This window comes from Oncorhynchus keta, chromosome 29 (assembly GCF_023373465.1).
Source record: "Oncorhynchus keta strain PuntledgeMale-10-30-2019 chromosome 29, Oket_V2, whole genome shotgun sequence".
Classification (NCBI taxonomy): domain Eukaryota; kingdom Metazoa; phylum Chordata; class Actinopteri; order Salmoniformes; family Salmonidae; genus Oncorhynchus; species Oncorhynchus keta.
Genome location: NC_068449.1, coordinates 18,315,940 through 18,331,283, shown reverse-complemented (window position 1 = coordinate 18,331,283; position 15,344 = coordinate 18,315,940). Strand labels below are relative to the sequence as shown.

At 46.5% G+C, this 15,344-nt stretch overlaps 1 protein-coding gene across 1 annotated transcript in view; it reads right to left on the bottom strand.

Annotated features, from left to right (window-relative positions):
- The window catches only part of LOC118362157 (ral GTPase-activating protein subunit alpha-2-like), a 224,811-nt gene that overhangs the window by 39,653 nt on the left and 169,814 nt on the right, over positions 1-15,344 (bottom strand). The window lies entirely within an intron of this gene.

The following is a 15,344-nucleotide window of genomic DNA, read 5'->3' as shown; positions in this document are numbered from 1 at the left end:
TGTACCTGTTTCCTCCAGCATCTTCACAAGGTCCTTTGCTGTTGTTCTGGGATTGATTTGCACTTTTTGCACCAAAGTACATTCATATCTAGGAGACAGAACGAGTCTCCTTCCTTAGCAGTATGACGGCTGTGTGGTTCCATGGTGTATATACTTGGTATACGTGGTACCTTCAGGCACTTGGAAATTGCTCCCAAGGATGAACCAGACTTGTGGAGGTCATTTTTTTCCCCTGAAGTCTTGGCTGATTTCTTTTGATTTTCCCATGATGTCAAGCAAAGAGGCACTGAGTTTGGAGGTAGGCCTTGAAATACATCCACAGGTACACCTCCATTTGACTCAAATGATGTCAATTTCCAAGCTGTTTAAAAGGCACAGTCAACCTAGTGTACGTAAACTTCTGACCCACTGGAATTGTGATACAGTGAATTATAAGTGAAATAATCTGTCTGCAAACAATTGTTGGGAAAATTCATTGTGTCTTGCACAAAGTAGATGTCCTAACCGACTTGCCAAAACTATAGTTTGTTAACAAGAAATTTGTGGAGTGGTTGAAAAATGTGTTTTAATGACTCCAACCTAAGTGTATGTACATTTCCGACTTCAACTGCATACCCGAGTTATGGTCGACTGGCCTAAAAACTATGCCATAGTGATAACGTAATAAATTATGACATTGTCACTTGGTTATCCAACATGACTGTTTGTTATCAAAGGGCAGGTTGGTTGTGTATTCAAATGTGTAACAAATCTCCTTTTCAAAGAGCCGTCCATTGATCAGTGCCAGAAACCTATCAGCCTTAGATGTGGAGCACAATGGAGTAATGAGTAATCAAACGCAGAGAATTAAAACAGCCTGTCACGGGGCTCCGTCACATTAACAGAAAGTTATAATAAGATGAGCTATAAAAAAATTGCCTGACTGACATGCTCAAGTGGATGGTGGGTGGTCAGATAAACCTTTGAACTTGTCCTTTTGTCGATGTAATGCAGATGTAGAAGCACAGTGGCTAGGAAAACCTCCCTGGAAAGGCAGGAACCTAGGAAAAAACGTGGAGAGGAACCAGGTTCTGAGGGGTGGCTAGTCATCTTCTGGCTGTGCCAGGTAGAGATTATAACAGAACATGGTCAAGATATTCAAATTTCCATAGATGACCAGTAGGGTCAAACAATAATAATCACAGTGGTTGTAAAGGGTGCAATGGCCTGAACACTTTGTTTGGCTGAAACAATGGAGGCCTCAAAAGAGAGGGGGACATGAATATGCATTATTAGCAGATCACTGTTTTCCTATGACCACTAGGCCTACCAAGTGTGAAGGTGAATGGACATGACTTTGAACAATCCGTGTCCATGATCTATAAATACAATTCGAAACCGTGGACCAAAATAGATATTTTCAGACATACACAAAGGTATGTGAATTCGGCTATTTCAGCCCCCCTTGTTGCTCATAGGTGTATAAAATCGAGCACGCACACAGCCATGTAATCTTCATAGACAAACATTGGCAGTAGAAAGGCCCATACTGAAGAGCTCAGTGACTTTCAACATGGCACGTCATAGGATGCCACCTTTCCAATAAGTCAGTTCGTCAAATTTCTGCCCTGCTAGAGCTACCCCAGTCAACTGTAAGCGCTGTAATTGTGAACTGAAAACGTCTAGGGGCAATAACAACTTAGCAGTGAAGTGGTAGGCCACACTGCTCACAGAACAGGACTGCCGAGTGCTGAAGCACGTAGAGCATAAAAATGGTCTGTCCTCGGTTGCAACACTCACTACAGAGTTCCAAACTGCCTCTGGAAGCAGCGTCAGCACAATAACTGTTCGTCGGGAGCTTCATGAAATGGGTTTCCATGGCCGAGGAGCTGCACACAAGCCTAAGATCACCATGCGCAATGCCAAGCGTCGGCCGGAGTGGTGTAAAGCTTGCTGCCATTGGACAGCAGTGAAAATGCGTTCTCTGGAGTGATGAATCACGTTTCACCATCTGGCAATCCGTCAGACGAATCTGGGTTTGGCGGATGCCAGGAGAAACCTGCCCAAATGCATAGTGCCAAGTTTGGTGGAGGAGGAATAATGGTCTGGGGCTATTTTTCATTGTTCGGGCTATGCCCCTTAGTGCCAGTGAAGGGAAATCTTAACGTTACAGCATACAATGACATTCTAGATGATTCTGTGCTTCCAACTTTGTGGCAACAGTTTGGGGAAGGTCCTTTCCTGTTTCAGCATGACAATGCCCCCATGCACAAAGCGGGGTCTATACAGAAATGGTTTGTCGAGATCGGTTCGGAAGACCTCAACTGGCCTGCACAGAGCCCTGACCTCAACCCCATCGAACACCTTTAGGATGAGAGCTAGGCCTAATCGTCTAACATCAGTGCCCGACCTCACTAATGCTCTTGCGGCTGAATGGAAGCAAGTCCCCGCAGCAATGTTCCAACATCTAGTGGAAAGCCTTCCCAGAAGAGTGGAGGCTATTATAGCAGCAAACGGGGAACCAACTCCATATTAATGCCCATGATTTTGGAAGGAGATATTCGACAAGTAGGTGTCCACATACTTTTGGTCATGAAGAGTATATTCAACATGTGAGTCATACCACATCTATCCTGCTCCAATCCCACACTAGAAACGTTGGTGTAACCCAACGTTAACACACAATGTTCCACAGAACGCTAATGAAATATTTACTACACGGACCAGGCCTCTGAAATTTTAATGACGCTTGTGGCATGTGTGGGGAAATGATTGCGATGCGTTAACGTGTGGTTTCGCTGTCTGCTTCCAAGACCTGTTTGGATTCATGGTCCAGCAGTGCATTCTCCCATCCCTACATTAGCCTCTTTGTGAAAGGTTCTGTGGGCAAATAGAATTGGCTGGCCTTATGCAAAACAGCAGCCATTTAGTGGGAATGCTAATGATTAGCACAGGGTTACAGATGATCACAGTTATCATTCCATTATGAATGTGCTGAAGAGTCAAGGTTAGTTACAGGGACAAGAGTGAATTAATTTGCCCTCATCTCTGCATTACAGCCATATTCCAATCAATGTCATTAGAATCATAATTAGGATGGGGCTTTTATGAAAAAATGACAACCAGTACCAGACAGTGTCACATGCCAATCTTCCCTCTCTCAGGATAGTTTCTACGCTGTTTTCCCTGAAGATTCCGGTAATAATATGGCTGTGAAGATTACGGTAATAATACAGCTGCGAGTGGGTGTCAGTTTGGAGAACAGGAAGAGTTTGATAAATGTATGTGACACACGAGGGAAGGGCAGAACTATGGGGGCCTCTCCTCTACAGTGTGAATGGTTAGCAGGAGCAGATGGAGTTCTGTCGTACAGCTGCCGTACAGAGACAGACACGGCTGTTCACCTGGGATTACCTCCTCCTGGAATAGCAGAAAACTCCCAGCTCTGTCTGACGCCCCTTTCTCCCCCCTCTTTTCTCTCATTGTCTTTCTCTCCAGCCTTCCTCAACCCCACCCCTCCCCCGGGCTGACAGCAGCTTGTTGTGAAGTAGGAGTGAATGAGCAGGGGGAGAGACGGGGGGGGGGCTCCCTACTACCTGCAATGATTAGTGGGGGTGGGATGGCAAGAAAGAGGTATGAAAAAAAACTGGGCAGAAAGAAAATGGACTTCTGTGTTGGCAACAGCCTTCTCTAATCCTAGCCCCAGGGCCACACTGTGCAGTCAAGCGGGCTATTACATGGCAACAATTAGGGGTCCGGAGCATAACACCTGGTCCTCCCCATTCTGGCCCTCCACAAGCAGCTGACTGTACAGTCTCATCGCCAGGTGGTCCTACTTCAATGATATTAGCTAGTCACTCGAGGGTTAATCAGGAGCCCGTCTTAGCCCAGTGTGGCTGCATGGAGCCCATTCAGTAGCCGCAACCCCATCCCCAGCACAGACTGGGTGTCTTTTTAAGTGGATGTACAGAGACAATGTTGGTTAGAAAACTTGCTAAAACAAAGATCCCTGTGAGGGTGGCCAGATAATTAACCGATGGACTGAGGCATATTGGATTCCTAGTCTCCATCCTGTTTAGCGGCTCGCAGTGCGTCCATATACAGTGATGGATTATAATGGGCCTTTTCATAGATGCACAAAAACAGATGGAGGAGCCGGGAAGTGCTATACATCTCTGCAGACGGCCACAACAAAGTAGGGGGAGGGAAGCAGGATTTTGCCAAAGTCGGCAGATACAAGAACAAGTGGGTGCAGCTATAGCAGCCAGGGCCTTATCTGCCTGCACAAAGGCCATTCCATCTATATCCCCCTGGCCCGGGGATCTGAGAGTAAATAACACTCATTATAATGACAATACCTATAGATTTGTAGCCCAAACTGCTAGAATTTCATCAATAGTAATTAGTGGCTATACATAACTAATGAAGATGTGGACAGCATAAATCTGAAGAGCTCAGGGTCTTTGTTTTCCTGACAAATCCTTTTGGAGGAGTGCAGGTCTGGTAAACCAGGTTTCTGTCAACATTTAAAATGGAAAACATACAGAGGAACATCTACAACGATCGCAAGTTGTAAGTCTAAGTCTAAAAAGGTTTAGAAAAGGTTTAAAAAATGCTGCACTACAAATACATCTATAGCTGATTACCAGATGATCAAATCAAGCTCTCTCTTTGTCCAATGCAACAACAGTAGCACAGCAAATACATGCAGAGCACCAATAGTGCCAATCACAGGAAGGCCTACTGTACAGGACGTTGCTCTGTGGCCAAATCAATGGCTGGCACTTCACGACCTACACAGACTCTCTGCATTACCACATCAAAGGGCGCTTTCTGGAAGAAGGGGCGGAAAATGCACTATACACACTTTAATGTTTTGTTTTTGTTGGTCTCTATGTGGAAAATTCCATTTAATGCAAAAATGCAAATGCTCAGGACAAGGACATCCTCCACGGGGAAACAATGGAGATAGGCCAGAAGAAGAGCATGCGCTGCCTTTGAACTGTTTAAAGAGGCAACTTATAAATAATCAACTAATTCCTCTTTAAAATAACCAATTAAGGCAGTGACATTAAAGGCAATGGAGCAAATCTTCAGACAGTGGTTCTAGTCTCATTATGATAAAAGAGAATTGAAAAGCTAGCATAATGCCCAATTTAGGACAAAATTTTGCGAGGTCAAAGGTTTCTTAACAAAAGAAGTCCATAACCCAGGGTCACGTCACAGAGACCGAGTGATTCCAGGGGTAATGGATGAGTGACATTTTGCTGACATTTCCCGGTAGCATTGAATACGGGCCGTCTCGAGACGGGATATCGTGGATATCCTTCAACGCGACAGAGAAGAGCGAGCCCTGGTCTTTTCAGGGAACATTCTCAGTGCTATGGACGGTGATGACGAGAGACTGAGATATTGAATGGTAATCACTGGAGCAGAGATAATGGATGATTGAAGGCTCTCTCTGTGACGCTGGAGGATTTCAATATCAGAGCAGACCTAGAACGGGGATCCTTATCAGGGCAGGCGTCAGACAAAGAAGAGTGAAATATGGGCTCCAACATAGGCACACGACCACAGCGATTAGCAAGAGGATAAAAAAAAATGCTGGCAAACAAAGAAGCCAGCTTTATCTTGACAAAGGCTGTCCAGTGCCTCGTTGAAACAAGAGATAGAGAGGGAGAGAGAAATGGAGAGAAGGACAGAACGAGGGGTTTTACATATTCTTTCCTTCATCTTCTACAAGATATCAAGCCTAAGGAGACAGGAGTGTAACAGAGCCCAGTGTTTGAGTGCTCCAGGCCCACTGATTCTGATGAGGAATAATGGATCAAGCAGCAACCCTAGAAAACTCTCCGGACCATTCCAGCATCAGGGCCTTTACTATCCATTCACACATATCCCATCAACATGCACACACACACACACACACACTTTTGCTTTTCTGCCAAGAGCGTAACAAAAGAAAATACAAATCCTATTTATGCCTAGATTCCAAGTGCGGAGGCTTCCCAGGAAAGCTCATTAACCCTCCCTCAAGAACCCAGAGACAAAAGAGGGGAAACAAAACCAAACTAATCAATTGAAAACGCAGCCATTGTAGGGGAAACAAGAACAAGCATCCATTTGTATAACCTGAGAGGGCTAACAGCTTTCCTTTAGTGGCGTTTGGTTGGCTGGCTGGCTTGGGGAGGGGAGGAGAGGAGAAAGTTCATTAATTAAACAGGGCTAGGGGAACAGATGGAATGGCTAGCTAAATGCTAGTCACTTAAAGCAGAGAGGTTTTAAACCCTCCGTAGAACCACACACACAATCAATCACTATTAACATGTCCTTTTCACTGAAATGTATTGTGGTACCGGTACTGAGTCAGTGAAAGGCAGAGAGGACGGCCATCAACATGCAAGGACTCAAAGTATTGATACACCGTAATGCTGTGGCTTGATAATTCAGAGTAAAACAGTAGACTACACACACAGAGTAGGACCACTGCTGTCCACAGCTATGACCGCTAACAAAGCCAAACACTTAACATGAATAAACCATCAACACCAATCTTCTCAGAGAAAGACTTTTCAACCAGGGATTCCTTTAACGCGTGTTTTTCTCCACAAATCAATAGATAAATTAACTCAATAACAACAAGACATATGGAAGAATGGCCCAGGGTTTAATAGCGTGCAACAGAGACAGCTTTCACAGTTATTAGAACTAGGGGTGTCTAATGGCTACTGAAACCCTCCGGGGTTTACTCCTGACAAGTTCATAATGATGGTCCCAGTAACGCTACCTGACACCTCACACCTTCCAACTGGGGCTGGCTGACTGGTGGGAGAGTAAGGGGGATCCCACGCAGACCTGGCAACCTCTCTGCCTTTCACTGCACTCTTACAAACAGACAGATGTCAGGCATGAATGCATAACAGACGGAGCAGGGAGGGGAGGGGCATGGGTTCAAGTTTAAAGATACCAAATTGACATGAATGGACATTCTTTCAGTAACATTATACTGTGTTGTAATGTGTAAAGACAGGGATCTGAAACATTGAGTGTCTTATCAGGTTGGCATATGTACTGGAAACAACATTTGGTTTGTGCAGCAATTGTGGATGGCTCATCTTTATTTGTAACTTTTTATTAGCTTACAACTTCAAAGACCAATTCAATATTAGCTCGATCAACACGATCACAAATTTGAATGGACATTTTTTTTAAACAACGCACTACAATAAAATAAAGGCATTATAAATTCTTCCATTTAAGAGGCTATGGACAGTTTAACTTCAGTACCCATAACACAAACTCCAACAAAACATTAGACAAGTAAGCAGCACTTTATTTTTGGGACTAAACCACCCTTACCCCTCGTCCTCTCTGTGTTCTTCTCATGCCCAGGATCAGTGCACAAACACAAACTGTGTGTGTATGGCATTTAAGGGCCCTGCACTGTCATCAAGCCCCTCAGTCCCTGCTGTCAGCCGTCTGTTTCTACGCCTGCTCTACCTGTGTTTAAGAGTCTGGCCCTGCTCTGCACATCGCTTAGTCACCGGCCCGAGGGCTTTCACTGAGGGTGCGTGAGAGACCCCTTTTGTTCGAGGTAGTATTGGGGGGAGAGGGAATAGGGAGGGAGGAAGATTTTTTTTTTGTAATGCTATGAGTCATTCTGCATTAGCAGTGGGGGAGGGAGGGAAGGGAGGGGGTGGAGAGGGAAGAGAATACTTTTGCATGAAGCTAGACGCCATATGCCATCCGGCCAGGCTGCCTCCTGAGTCAAGGCTGGGTTTGACAGGCCTGTGCGTGCCCCCCTCTCCCCCCCTAGCCCTCCAGGCCCTTCTTAGCCTCAGTGGCAGAGCTGTCTGCTGTTCGGAGACTGAGCGGGCGTGGAGTGGTGGTGTGTGGGTGCTGGGTGGGAGGGACTCAGTGATCTGAACACATCGGACATTGTCATGAGCCCCAGGAACAGCTGGTCAGCTGGAGAGGTGTGGGAGCAGTCGGAGAGCGGAGGGAAAGGCAGTGCGCTACACTGATAATGGGATTAGGTTAAAACATTCAGTAAAATGGCATAAAGCCCAACCACAGGCCCCTTTCCATCCAGTCCCCGGCCCCCACCAAACTCAAGCCCAGCCTATTGCCTAGGTAACTTCACCCAAGACCTGCTTCACCCAACAACAGTCTCCAAACCAACTCACCTCCCTCAGTTACCCCAACCTACCTCCAACCTGCCTAGCACTGCAGGCCCAAAGCCTGCCACAGATTTCTTGGGTCCCATTGGGTCAGAGTGGTCCCTGAGAGCAGGACTGTGACAGAGCTGGACTGGACACATACAGTAACAATACCCTAAACTAATAGAAGCAAGTGGCTCTTCTACACGACATCACAACCCCTCTAAATCGAAGGCAAAGACAGAGGTGAGTTAGAGCTGTACACATCACTTCTCACTGATAGGCTTATGGAAGAGGGATGTTGGCTAGTTATCCACAGCTCAGCTCACCCCTCTTAATGGGCCAGACCAGTATAGAGCTCACACTGTGCCAAGCCAAGCACTCAGTTCACAGGGAGATGGCTGCAGACTGGTGAGTGTTATGGCACAACAGCTGGCAAATAAAGGCCTATCAAGCAATGCTAAATAATACATGTTCAGCTACACTAACATGACAGCTTCCATTCATAACCTCCTTTCATAGACTGAAGCATGCTTTCATCTTGACTAGGTAAATAATATTCTTGTACTAAAGAAGACATTGTTATCTATGAAGGGACAATGACAAAGGGAAACCAAGCCTTATTCAGAGGAGATTGAGAATACAACACTCAATACTACTAAAACCCTAATTAAACATGCATGGCCACTGGGGAGTAGAAAAACTACAGAAAGCAGTAGGCCAATATCAACTGCAAGAGTCTCACAGATATGTTTTTATGAACATGCAAAGGCTGAGTTACAGAGCTGGTAGAGAGGTATGCTATATGAGGCTGGGCCTGTATCACTGTGCTCCGTTAGGTGGGCAGCAGTCCTAGCTTCTACTGGGCTCTGTTAGGTGGGCAGCAGTCCTAGCTTCTACTGGGCTCTGTTAGGTGGGCAGCAGTCCTAGCTTCCACTGGGCTCCGTTAGGTGGGCAAGCAGTCCTAGCTTCCACTGGGCTCCGTTAGGTGGGCAGCAGTCCTAGCTTCCACTGGGCTCCGTTAGGTGGGCAAGCAGTCCTAGCTTCCACTGGGCTCCGTTAGGTGGGCAAGCAGTCCGAGCTTCCACTGGGCTCTGTGTGGTTCACTAAGAAGAGGAAACATGCCTCTCCCCTTGCTACTACACTGCAAGGTCCCCACAATGCCACCTCAAAGTGATGGCGCTGTGATTAGCAGCCGTTTTTTCCAGTTATTTTGTATGTTTTTGTGCACAGATCTAAACAACAAAAAAAATAGTGTACAGTACATAATGTTTCTGTCATCATTTCCTATGACCATAAAAAGCTTCTGGACATGAGAACAGCGATTTGGATGAATATTTCTACTTGAATGATTCGGAGGCACAGGACATACTGCTCACCCAGGACCAGGCCCTAATGGACCAGAATCCAAAAAGGCAGCATAAGAGAGGGCGACGTGCAGGCACCCTGACAAAACTACGTAAGAGAGTACATAAACCGCGAGACTATCATCGAGACTATCCAATAATTGGAACTATCATCCTTTCACTCTCTCCTCTCTACCTATGTATCCGCTGTTAAAGCCTCATTCTAAATGACTCTGAATTTCAAGCTTCTGCCTCTAACCCTAGGAAACTACTTTCCAACTTTTCCTCCATCCTTAAGCCCCCCCTCCCCCTCTCCATGGACAACCCATCCCCTACTCCAGACGATCTCTGGAGACCTTCTCCAATTCCTCATCAACTCATCCCTGGCCACTGGCTGCGTCCCCTCTGAGTTCAAAATGGCCCGAGTTGCTCCCCTCCCCAAGAAACCAACACTTGACTCATCTGACGTCAAAAACTATAGACCGGTATCCCTTCTTTCTTTTCTTTCCAAAACACTTGAGCGTGGTGTCTCTGATAAACTTTCTCGTTATCTCTCTCAGAACAATCTTCTTGACCCTAACAAGTCAGGCTTCAAGACGGGTCACTCAACCGAGACTGCTCTTCTCTGTGTAACGGAGGCTCTCCGCATTGCCAAAGCTGACTCGCTCTCCTCTGTTCTCATCCTACTAGATCGATCCCTGTCTTTGACACCGTGAACCATCAGATCATCCAGTCCACCTTCTCAGGGCTGGGCGTCGCAGGCTATGCACACTCTTGGATTGCATCCTACCTGGCAGGCCGCTCTTACCAGGTGACATGGAGAGGATCTATGTCTGCACCACATACTCTCACTATTGGTGTCCCCCAGGGCTCGGTTCTAGGCCCTCTACTCTTCTTGCTATACACCAAGTCACTCGGCTCCGTCACATCCTCACACGTGGTCTCTCCTATTATTGCTATGCGGATGACACTCAACTACTTTTCTCCTTCTCCCCTTCTGACACCCAGGTGGCAACACGCATCTCTGTGTGCCTGGCAGATATCTCAACTTGGATGTAGGCCCATCACCTCAAACTCAATAAGACGGAACTGCTCTACCTCCCGGGGAAGACCTGCCCACTCAAAGACCTCTCCATCACGGTTGACAACTCCACAGTGTAGAGTGTTGCTCTCCCTGGAACCCTGGACAACACCCTGTCGTTCACTGCAAACATCAAAGCAGTGACCCGCTCCTGCAGGGTCATGCTCTGCAACATCCGTAGATTGAGCATGAGGTTCTAATCCAGGCACTCCAGGTACTCTCCCGTCTGGACTACTGCAACTCGATGTTGGCTGGGCTCCCGACTTGCGCCATCAAACTCCTGCAACTTCAAAATGTAGCAGCCTACCTGGTTTTCAACCTTCCCAAGTTCTCTCATGTCACCCTGCTCCTCCGCACACTCCACTGGCTTCCAGTTGAAGCTTACATCCATTACAAGACCATGGTTCTTACCTACAGAACAGCAAGAGGGACTGCCCCTCCCTACCTTCAGGCTATGTTCAAACCCTACACCCCAAACCAGGCACTCCGTTCTGCCATCTCAGGTCTCTAGGCCCTCCCAGCTCCTGATCAGCCCAGTCCAAGCTCTTCTCTGTCTTGGCACCCCAATGGTGAAACCAGCTTCCCCCTGAATCTAGGACAGCAGAGTCCCTGCCCATCTTCAGAAAACATCTGAAACAGTATCTTAAATATCCTCTTCCTCACCTCGATCCACAGATGATACAATTTATGTTGCACTCCACACAGCCCTTTCCCACCTGGACAAGAGGAACGCCTATGTGAGAATGCTGTTCATCAACTACAGCTCAGCGTTCAACACCACAGTTCGTCACTAAGCTAAGGACACTGGGACTGAACACTTTCCTGTGCAACTGCATCCTGGACTTCCTGACGGCCCACCCCCAGGTGGTGAGGGTAGGTAACAACACATCCGCCACATCTTCACTGCCTGCTCACCTTTTGATATGGCAAATGGTTGGCAACCTGACAGCAAGGCGCTACAGAGGGTAGTGCATATGGCCCAGTACATCACTGGGGCTGAGCTCCCTGCCATCCAGGAACTCTAAACCTCTATAAAATTGTCAAAGACTTCAGCCACCCAAATCATAGATTGGGGTGCTGACCAAGACCAGATGGCGCACACACACATTACACCGGTTTTAAAGGTCTCTGCACTGGCTGCCTGTGAGTTTTAGAATTAATTTTAAGATTATTCTATTGGTTTTTAAATCAATCCACGATTGTTCACCCAAGTACATGTCAGACATGTTTTCAAGTTATGTATCCAGTAGGTCCCTCATGTCCTCTAGTACTGGCCTTCCCAAAACAATCCCAAAGCTTAGGACCAAGAGGCATGGAGGCAGCCTTTAGTTATGTCCCCAGACTCTGGAATAGCCTGCCAGAGTACATGAGGGGGGCTGAAACCCATATATTTAGCTTTGCTTTGCTTTTCCTTAGGGAGATTTTTGTTGTTCAGTTTGTGTCATTAGTTTTTTATCTTATATTTGCTGTGAAGTAAATATTTCAGCTTTTATTTTCCATGTTTTTTATTCCTTTTGGGCTGTAAAGCACATTGTGTTGCATTCCATGTCTGAAATGTGCTGCATAAATAAAGCTTGATTTGATTTGTTAGACTGTTCTCTGCTGCACCAAGTCTGGAACCAACAGGACCCTGAACAGCTTCTACTCCCAAGCCATAAGACTGCTGAATAGTTAACCAAACACCTGGACTATCTGCATTGCCCCTTTCATTTTTTTGTTTTACTTGTCCCATATGCTGCTGCTACTGTGTATGAACCGTCACTTTATTCCTAGTTACATATCTACCTCCATTACCTCCATTACCTCATACCCCTGCACATAGACTCAGTACTGGTACCCCGTGTATGTAGCTGAGTTATCATTACTCACTGTGTATTTATTATTACTTTTATTATTATGCGTTAAAACTTTTCTATTATTTCTCGATTTTCTTTCTCTCTGTATTGTTGGGAATGACCCGTAAGTAAGCATTTCACTGTTAGTGTACTCCTGTTGTTTACGAAGCTGGTGACATAACATTTGATTTGGATTTGAAAAGACTGGCTCACATGACTGGCCATGGGCCATAGATTATGGCTATTGATCGCTGCCTGGAGATGGATCGCTCAGTGTGTGTGTGTGTGTGTGTGTGTGTGTGTGTGTGTGTGTGTGTCTGTCTGTCTTAGGGGAGGGGAGTAAGGGCAGCGCGCAAAAGCTATTGATTCTGTCCGGCAGGGAGGCTGCGTTTCAGAATGAAGGTCAGCTCTACTTCGTCTCACCTATTAAAAGGTTCCTGCCACCTAAACACACACTAGGAGTGACGGCACATCAAACCCTAGTGCCTGTTCCTGAGAGAGAATAACACTTACCGACTGTGGGATAAAGCCTCCAGTCAGAAACCCAACAGGCTACGTGCCAGCAGAGGAAGTCCACTCAGAGACACTTCTACTATAGCCACATCACTTCCACATGGTTGGAAATAAATTACACATCGGATGTCAGGGACGTTCATAAAATTCTCTCTCTTATTAATGTATGATTGATATATGGAGTGCTACTTGGATAGTGGGTGCTTTCCCATCTGATTATTTTCCTCCCTCATGTAATGTCCTCACCACCCATAATGCATCTCCACTGACAGTGGAGTAGACAGCCAGCCAGCTCGCTGCTCAGGGTTCATACAGGGTGACTATTAGGACTCACACAGCCAAGGCAGCTGCCTCTTCCAACAAGGCCATATCAATAATAGATGACATTATGTATGATTTCTGACAGCCTTGTAACAGCCCTGTCTTTCACATTCAATAGCGCTGAGGGCTCTGAAATAATATTCCTGTGTTGTAACTGAATAGAGCAGAATGCTGTACAGAGCTTGAGGAGAATGACACACATAAATCCACTTTTACAGACATCATTCAAGTATGTCCGTTGGTCAGTGTTTTGTATCACACAGACAAACACACACACTTCTCAATTTGCAATGGTGCACACAGTCCGCTGTAGCGGAAAGGAGGATGTCTGTGTGTGTTCTCAGGTGATGTGGCTGGTGGTCATTTTTCAATTCAAAATCCAATTAGCCCGTAGTGATGGTGCAGCAGAGCGCCTGGCTGCTGGAGACCTCTCCAGTTCTGTGGAGGAGGGAGCGGGAGAGAGGACACCACAGAACAGAGCCCCACAGTGCCAGGCCAGCCTTTATTTGGATGCACAGGGGTCATGTGGCTTCTCATTGAAGAAATATTAAACGAATTACCTTGAAGAGTGGCCTGGCTACAAACAGCAGATTCAGGAGCGCCAGGGCATTGTGAGGGGGAAACGCTGGATAGGGATTTCATCTCTGCTACACAAACAGACAGGTCACTGTTCTGACTTGTACAAAAAAACATTTACAACAGCAGCCATTTCTGTGACATAATCAGAGGAAGAAATGGGTCTTGCCTGTGGCTCAAGTCTAGATAAATCATTTAGTGCAGGTATTACTGCTCTTTGTTGAGGTAATATATCTCAAATAGCATTCTAAATTGTATAATTTCAAACATTGTTCAGAAAATAGAGTGAACTTAATTTGCTGGTGTGATTAAAAAAAGTAAAATATCTTTACAACATAGTTTGTGTGTGTGTGTGCTCCTTGCCTTGATAAAACAGACTCATCACCCCCATGACAATTATTTTGTTTAAACATAATCCTTTTCTCTTCACAAAGTCTTCCAGCCAGGAGGCCCAGACACACACAGAAACCAGTTGGCACTACCAGCATCCATTGGCTGGGAGGCTCCATTTGTCAGCTCATCCTCCAGACCTGCAGTGTGTGGGGCCTCAGCCTGGCTGGCTGCTTCACACTGCCAACACAGCCTAGCCAGCCCAGGTCAGCGCTTAACTCATCTCATAGATACGGCTGTCGTGTTGCTCTCCACCTGCTAAGGAATGCCAGGTACGCCTGGTCTTTCCCAGCCCAGTGCTGGCTCCCCTCCTCTGGGCTTCCAGTGCAAGCAGGCAGGCCTGTGGCAGCTCAAACCATCTCACCCTGGAGTAATTCACTTGGCGTCTGGTAACCGGCATCTGTCACTCTGCTGTCCCACTGATGCCCCCAGGGACCCTGAGAGGGGCTGATATGAGGCTCGCTGATGGGTGGGTGTGATGGGACACACACACACCCGTATGCATGCACATACACGCAAGCACAGAAATTCTACAAATATCAAACACACATTATGTATGACCGCACCTGTAGCCCCCAAAACAGTGCATGTTTTCACCCTAAAAACAACTCTGCCATTACTGCCCACTCCCCTTGCCCTCTTTTCTTACACACCGCAAACCAATGAGCACAACTTGGATCCAACCTCAAAAGCTGGAGGTTGGGTGTTTCCATAGTGACCAGCAGAGAGATACTGTGGTGATGGTGAGGCTAGTCTGTATACCCTGTTCCTGTCCGGCGAGGGGCAGAGCAGCAAGGCTTTATAGGAGATTAGAACCCCCCCCCCCCCCGAAGCCCGCTCCAAAAAACAACGTCCCTTCCCTCTCTCAGACCTGCCCTCATTCACATGCAAATTAATCTCCATCACTGATTACGCTTGTCTTAAACCAACTGACATGTACAGCTGGAGTCAGGCCCTTAACAACAGGCAGGCTGTTGCAGGGACAGTAGATGATACATGACGACTCAGTAGAGTCAGTAGATGATACATGACGACTCAGTAGAGTCAGTAGATGATACATTACGACTCAGTAGAGTCAGTAGATGATACATGACGACAGACAAGTTACACATAAGATCACCACTACAGACCTAGACAGCCACAT